The 8784-nt window shown below is 37.2% G+C and overlaps 1 pseudogene; it reads right to left on the bottom strand.

The window, feature by feature from the left end:
- Positions 1-600: 600 nt before the first annotated feature.
- Positions 601-5839, bottom strand: LOC113277158 (annotated as a pseudogene).
- Positions 5840-8784: the final 2945 nt, after the last annotated feature.

Genomic DNA, 8784 nt, shown 5'->3' on the forward strand with positions numbered 1-8784 from the left:
ATTTCATCGGAATGTAAAAATAGCGAGGATGTGAACAGTTTCATCCTACTCATTTTCAAATATTCTTATTTTCAATTTACATCAGGATGCATTCAGTTTTATCCTAGTTCTTTTTTAAGTTTAAGCCATTTTTAATTTACATCGGGATGCATTCAGCTTTATCCTCGCTCTTTTTTAAATTTAATCCAGGATGAATCCAATTTCATTTTTGCTATTTTTTTGATGTCCGTTTCACCCATACTAGTTTTTACTCGTCCATTAGAACACCGTATTTTAAAAATATTTGAACAAATGAACCATTTTCCGCTCACCCTACTACAAGAAAAATACAGACCAGACCTTCTTATTTACTTTCAACTCCGTCCATAAACACCGTTAAATCTATGGTGGTATTCCCACCTTCCGGGAGAGAGCGCCTACTCGTTAGAATACAAGTATATTTAGTTCTTCCTTCTATTCCTAGTCGTGTTGCTACAATGTCACCGATTTCTGAAAACATTGTTCATACCATCGTACCATCATTACCCCCTAGATCGCGATGCTTAATTGACCAAAAAAAAAAAAAAAGACCAATCCACCGGACACCACGTGACAGGACATTTACCATCCACTTCTCTCCTGGACAGGATTTTCTTGTTTTGGGGAAATACTTGGAGTTTCAGGTGACCCTCTACTGAACGATACTGGAACATGTCCTTGGTTAGTGGATGGGGCATTTGTTGGCGGCCACCAGCCACGATTTCGCATCTGCTTTTCTGTGTTAGAAGTTGAACCGGATTGATTGGTATTCAACGGTATCTGTTGCTCCTTTCTTTTCCAACTAGCTTGATTGGATTTTGATGGTTCACCACTCCAACGTTGTGCCACATAAGACGGACCACTTGAAGAGTCATTAGCAGCGGGAGAGGGTTGAAAGCGGCTACGAGTGTTGTAGCTGTCGTAAGAAGACACTCGTTGCGTAAAAGTTTTTCCTCTGTTAGGATAAGATCTGCGGCCCTTCCCATTGTTCAGTCCACCGCCCGCAGTAGACGGCTGGATATTAGTATCTGGACATGATGTCTTTTGAATTGTTTTCCCCCTTCCAGCACTGAAACCAGTGCCAGCTCCTCTTCATGCCTCATTATCATTCAGTTCAGGCACAGACCTCTTAGCATTGGTTACTTGTTTACATTCGCTCTGGATAATCTGCGATCTGTTTCCAGTCAGATAACAATCGAACACATTGTTAATAATCTTTGAAATCAGATGTCCAAGTCCCAACACAAAAATAAAGGATCGAATAACCATACCACAACTGGATGGCCATAACAAAGTTACCTGTCTCGAGGAGGCTCCCAGCCTTCGTATTCATGCCACAATGGTTGCTTCACGATATCAGCCTCGGTTATTGCCTACAGAATTTTATAGGACGTTAAACCAAAACTAGCAACACAAACATTGCTCAGCTAAAATGACAAGCTTAAAAACACACCTTTTCGGGAAGTTCAACTTTCTCAACCAACCGGGGAGTGTGCAGATGGTTGTCAGGCAACTCATAGTGTACACACCTGCATTAAGTTAGATTAGGCACCTAAAGTCAAAACTAACTACAGATATTTATTAAGTTGCATCTTCAGAACTTACATTACGCCGGCCTCCTCATCAATAAAGTTAGCCAATTCGCCGCTACATCCGAAAACATAGCCGTTTAATCCAGCACTGTGAGAGACAGAAAAGCAATGCTTTATGTGAGCATTCAGACACCAAAGAGAATTAATCATGTTCTGTGCTAGAAAGAACAATAATGGAAACTCGAGGATTTTCTTAATCCAACGTCGTTTGCTTTCAATTAATTACCTCAGTTGAACGTTAATAGGAACTTTAGTAAACGCGCTTTTACACAACAAAATATTTGGAACCAAATCGTGAAATTGGCCAATAAACATCAGATCCACCGTCTCAGAATTCCTCCTCGACTCTTCCTCCTTAGATATTGAAATAACAGTCACAACCAAGCATATGATAAATAATAAATCAACTTAACAGGAAGACAAATTGAATCATTATGCATTACCTTAAGTCCCTTCTCAACTTTCTTGGTTTCCAGGAGCAGTCTTCCTTCATTTATGAAAGGAAGCTTGGCAGTTCCCTTCAATATCAGCCAACCATATAGTTAGATACACTTACTAGGATAGCAAATTGGATTGAATGATGACAAATAAAGGATCTAGTCACAACCTGCCACGAGTACCGCTTCCCATCAGCGTCAACCTCGAAATCTGATCATGAAATGTTAATATGTTAATTAAATCGTCAATACCCTTCAATCAAAACCATAAAAACAGATCCTAATTACCCGCTGGATAGAAGTCGAGTACATTGGATTCTTCCGAAGTCATTAGACTCCAATAAGGTGCAGGAAGTGCACTTACACTACACAGGTAACTTTGGACAAGTTAATTGTGAAAGAGACTTCTTATTTTAATCCAAGCGCCTCCCAGAAGATAGTACCAGATGAGAGTTGTTTACCTTCTTGGTGGAAGCACAGCCATCAACTGATCAAATGGCTTGAATGGAGCACCCATCTGAAACTTTATGTATGTGCTCCCAAGACCTTTGAAATCCGAAGCGAACGGACCATAATGGTAAGGATAATACCTGTTAAGTACCAAAATTTAATATTCACTCGACAAAACAAAAAACTCAACTAGCAAAGGAACAACTAAAATTACCAGGTCCAGGAAGGAACTCCAGAGAAGTAGTATTCCAAAACCCAACATAATCCTTCAGTGTACTTTTTGACCTGCGTATAAGAATGTATCAATCTCCTAAAAAGGAAAGCAACCCTTGGTCTCAATGAAATTCCACCATATTACACGAATTAGATTTACGTGTGAACATTAAATTAATACATTCATGATTGAGTTGAAATAAAATAAAAAATTGTGACTCAATGATGACGGCATGCAAGTTCTTGCCGAGTACTCTCAATATCATCCACCAGAAACTTCTCCTTATAGTAGCGTTGTTTCCACCCGGGAAGACCCAATTTGACCTGCAGTATATCCAACCTAAGATGAAGATCCGCCTTCACAGCAGCTAACCAATTCAAGAGAAGTGAGGGCAAATCCAGAAAACACAAACCTTGTCATTTGATACAAGTCCTTGTTTATATAGGTCATTCTGCTTCTGCATGTAGTCTTTAACTTTTTTATGAAGTTCTTTTGTGTTTTCCAACACCTATGTAAAAAAAAGCAACAACCAGATCTTCAACAAAAAGAGAAGCTGACAACTAGATTTCGGATACACCAAAAGAACTGTACAGTGTACACACTGTGAGATCCTAGTCATTAACATACATCGGTATCTTCACAAGGCATTGATGAATGCACCTCTGGCTCCTTCTCTAGACGCAACTCTCTAAGAGGTCCACTTAAAGAGGAGGAATCCTGCATTAAGTTAATGCAAAACAGTGCCATTAGATCGCAAAATAACCTAAGCTCGTTCCGGCAACAGCAAGAAAGAAGAAGAAATACCCTAAATATTTGAGTTCTCACCTCAGCAGCTTGCTCATTAGCCATCTTACGTATGAAGCTTCTTATGGTGCGCTCCTTCAAATCTGCTCTCTTTTTGAAAATGCGATCCTCGTATGTACCAACTGCCAGAATAAACTTCTCTACCCTCTTAAGCTTCATGTAAGAAGATTTTTTTTCTTTCACCTGCTCACATAAATCAAAAACACGAGTTTAATTGTGCACTTTATAAGATCTCAAAATGTAACGGTTTCGTGATGAGATCTGTTATTACTTTTTGCATATCGACGAGGTAGCCTCCAAGGCTCTTGAACTTGTCTTTATAAACAAATATTAGTAAATCGATAGCACCCTGTCCAGACAAAGTAAGCATGAAATTTTAGCATTTAACTGACAAAAAAGACGTTTTAGATTGACAAGTGAATCCACTGACAAACCTCGTTGATATTTAATGACGGTATATGTGGTAGGAAGTCGTTTCCAGCAAAGAAACACATCAAAATGAAGTCGTCTATTATTTTTTCTATATCAATTGCAAATGGAGGGTCGGAAATTCTCAAATCCAGCTCTAAGAACTCCCTTAATGTCCAAATTTGAAGGAACTGGTAAAAAGTAAACAATAACAATCAAAAGATAGTCAAAAGATGAGCCAGAAACTTATGTTTAAAGGACAGTGAGGATTTCTTTTTTACCTGGTAAGATTTTTTTACTAAAGACTGCATCCTATGGGTTGGCCTCTGTACGTGAGTGACCTCCTGAAATTATAAAGTGAAAGAAAGAAACTCGTTATGACTAGTTGACTGTCTGAGGACACTCAGTTTGGCCTCTACTGAAGATGCTGGGCGTGAAAGCACAGTTTACCTCTCTAAGAATTGCAAAGTGAGGCTCATGGCTTGCTAAAGCAAGCATGATTAGATCAGCATCCTGGAACAAAACAAAAGTATTTAACCCTGAATATAAGCAATCCAAAACATGATACCACCAAAGCAAACACATTTTTCTCAAGGAGTTGAATTGTATTTTCTCGTACCAATCCGTATAAGCAATGTCTTGTGTTCGGCTCATACCCCCGGAGATTCCTCTGAAGGCGGATGAAATTCATTACCTTATGTTCCCCTTCACCAGGCACATTGGCATCTGATATTATTACCTTCACATGAAATCAAGATTAAGTTGGTTAATGTTTTATAAATGTCTACTCTTCCACGTAAAAGCAGCACAACTATGTCATAGATTGATAATCATCGGTAGAATGATAAGAAACAAAAACCTTAACATGCTTCCACCCTGGATCGTTGTTGAGGCGTGAACGTACATAAAACTGTAAAGCCTTGGACAATCTTTCCATAAATTCTGTTCCTGGGGTAATAATGTTAGAATCTGAAACTTCCGACTGGAGTTTGGGCAGCACACTTCGGCCTTCCTCTTCAAATTCTTCTCTAATCATCTCCTCATGCGCTTCCTATATACAAGTACAACAACAAGAACAACTGTACTTGTGAGAGTATACTGAGCATCACCTGCAAGTAACTAGGATACTAGTCCAATATTTGTTGTCATAACTCATGATAGAAAACTGAAAACGTACAGCCATCTCTGCATCTTTTGCAGTTCGAAAGCGTCTAGATCGTTGTTGGTTCATCTTAGCTCTTGGAGCTACTCCATCTACGAACAATGTAATACACCCATCAAGAAAACTCCATTTCAAACGAAACTTTCGCTGAGGTCAGTAGATGAGTCTCCCCTGTGCGGACCGTTTTTCTAAACAAAAAATTAACGATAAAGAGCAAAAAACCGGTGCATTGAGTAATGGAGGGAAATGATTATACCGATGGCTAGATAGAGAAGCTTTCTGGGCCGCACTATTTGAAATAGGCGATCGATGTAATCAAATATGGTTTGGAACACCTCGTCAAAAGTACTTGGCGGTGCAACCTGCACCAACCGTGACCACAAGTTCATTCAACATACACCCAGTAAATGAAATTAATGAATACTAAAATGAAGCATAACCCATAATAAAAAATCAAAGAAGATGAACATGCAAACGGTCAGCTAAAACTTAAACTCAAACTGAGTATATGACTCGAAATTTGCGACTATATACTAGAAAGTACTAGTAGTATATATACTTGATCGTCTTCTGGATGAAAACAAGGATGAATAATCCCATTCATGTCTAAATAAAGATTATCAAACTCGATCCCGTTTGGGTTTGGATCGCTGGTGTTGATTACTTCATTTCCAGTTGCTCTGGCTTCTTTTGCATTTACAACTACATTTGGATACCTGTGTACCAACCACCGGTAAAATGATGGAACTCCCATCTCTTTCGCACGACACACACAGATGTTTTTGTCACCCACCATATATTCTAGGAAGCAAAAGAGAAGAACAGAGAAAACAGCACTCTACTGCTATGGAAGAGATGAAGGAATATCAAGAGTTTAGGATTAGGTATTTTGAATTGACGGAGGAAGAAAGAAGATGTAGAGTTATACGTCAATTCCCAATAAATGCGCGTGCTGGATTTCATACTGCTGCTTTATAGTTTGACTAGTCAAGATGGGTCAAGATAGATATGAAGAACATGCAATCTAGCATAAAGACACGTGCACACTGCCGTCTCAGTTTCATGTTTTACCCATCATGCAATGACCATTGTTGGAACTGAGATTTCACCAGTGGGCCGGTGGAACCCAAACCAGTGAAGGCAATCGTACGATCCCTATTGAGATCAGTGTATCGCTGGTCAGCAAATTGAGCCATTCCGGTACGGGAATTCTGATGACTTAGGGTCTGTGCGGAAGTTTGGAAATGGGATAACCTATTGTAGAATAGGTTATCTTCATTTAACTTATGATAATTTTGAGAATGATTAGTTTTAGTGATGTTTGGCGAAAGTTCTATCATATCTTGGGTCAATTTAAATGTAATCCGTTATAGGGATGGCATGGTTTATTAGAGGGGCGGTATTCTAATAGGACAAAAAGGGTCATTACATGATCATTCAAGGTGTCCCTTATAAAAAAATTACTGGAAATGACAAATTAATCCTCATAATTGATAACCTAGTTTAGTGATGATAATCAAGTTTCGTGTTAATGATTAATTACATTTATATTAACTCAAAATCAAAACCAAAATCAGATTTTTAAAGTTTTAAAAAAAAGTTTAAAGGAGAAGGTCAATCTCAACCAATTGAAGAAATTAACCAACAAAATGAAGAACCAGACCTGAGACCGGGTATACTTCTAAATTAGTCCCAACTAGCTTTTTGTTGCTCAAAGTTATCTAAAGGACGTAAAAAATTCAATTTTTTTACATTTTCAGAGCTAATTAGGGTTGGAATTGTGCTCATAACCAACCGTAAATCGAAGTTACGGTTCGTAAAAGATGAACTACCAACAGTAACTGGTTAAATTTGAAGAAAACCCAATCGTAAAACCAATTACTGTTGGTAATTAAATGCTCTATACGAACCGTAACTCAGTTACGGTTGGTAACCAAATGCTCGATACCAACCGTAACTGAAGAAAATTCTCAGATATAAGAACATACGGTTGGTAATTAAACTATTACCCACCGTAACAACATCAAAATATCCAGTTATTGTTCGTAATTGAGTTAAAATCAAGCATAACTCACATAAACCCATAAATTTCAATTTCAATTTTCATCTAAAACCCTAATTTTCGATAGAAATTAAACTTAAATCGAACAAAATAAACCAAATTGTAACTGGGTTTTCAAAACCTACCTCATATAAGTCATTACACTACACTTGATTAATTTTCGAATCGTCGATTAATCGAAGACGATGAAATTTTGAGTTTTAATGGAGGTTACGGTTGATGGGAGCAGGAGAAGAGGATAAGAAAGAAAACAAATTTTCAATTTAGCTTTAATTTAGGTTAAAAAATGGGGAGGGTAATCTAGTTAATTTACACCCCCTATAGACATCCCCTAACCAACTTGAGGGGCATTACTATCACACTGCCGTCCCTCTAATAAAACCATGCCGCCCCTATAACAGGTTACATTTAAATTGTATTTGTTTGACACCCTGCCCAGTAGTAGTTTAATATAAATAATGTTTGTTTCAAACTCCTAAATTTAAATGTGCAATATAAAATCAACATACGACATTTTAATATAAAAACATCTTAAAATATAAATATTTGGCATATGGATATGGTTTGGGATTTTGGCTTTCACTATTTTAGGTGAGGTTAAGGATGTTGTATGTTTTTTTAAGCGTTTGAAATATTGTTTAGCTAGTAGTGATGTTGGTAGTGCTCTAACCAGTTTTATTTTTCATAGATTCGATACTGCTATCCAAAAAGCTGTTGGATCCAGCTTGTTGCTAGGTTACCAACTAGAGCTTTGTACGACTCCGTATAACTGGATATACCATCTTTTTAATTAAATACAATATGATATAAAGAGAAAACAAAAATCATAAAAAATAAAAATTTGATAAAAAATAAAAATATCCTAAAATGTAAATATTAAAACAAGAATTGGATAGAAATTAATAAAAAAAAACTAAATAGTACGACGATGTCGTCGATAATTATTCCACGTTGCATGAGCAATTGAATTACGAATCTCTAACGCTAAATGTCGTTCTTTATTTCTTCCGAGTTTAGCACCTTCGTTATTGTATTCTGGTAACCCAGGTTTAGTTTCTGGTACAATGACAACATGCTCATCGTCAAGAAACAAATCATTCATACTCCCTGCGAACGTGGTAATGGATGATGCAACATGCTATCACAATTTTCACTTGTGATTCGTATGGATATCGAGGTTGCGCTTGCAAAATAATGAATCGCCTTTTAAATATTCCAATACACGTTCATCTACATTCCGTAATTATGAGTGTCGAGGATTAAATAATTCTTTGACATCTTTTGGACGATTTGTCCATACTCTTTAAAGTGATAACGAACGCTTTGATATGGAGTAATAAAACTTGGTGTAAGGGAGAAACTTGCATCTCCAAGATAATATTTTTCTACATAAACAAAATTTTAAGATTATATTACCCCAATCGTAGAGGCAAAAGAAATATTTTATGATATATATCATACCTTCTGATACTATTAATTATCTGATTTTGTTAAGGCCGAGTACAATACACGCCTGTCATGAGCAGAACGTTCCCAACCCGCAAGAACATAATAAAATTGCAAATCGAATGCGCATACTACTAAAACGTTTTGAGAAATAAATCATTTTTTATTCCGAGAAACAAGTTGTTCTTCCT

This window comes from Papaver somniferum, chromosome 5 (genome assembly GCF_003573695.1).
Source record: "Papaver somniferum cultivar HN1 chromosome 5, ASM357369v1, whole genome shotgun sequence".
NCBI lineage: Eukaryota > Viridiplantae > Streptophyta > Magnoliopsida > Ranunculales > Papaveraceae > Papaver > Papaver somniferum.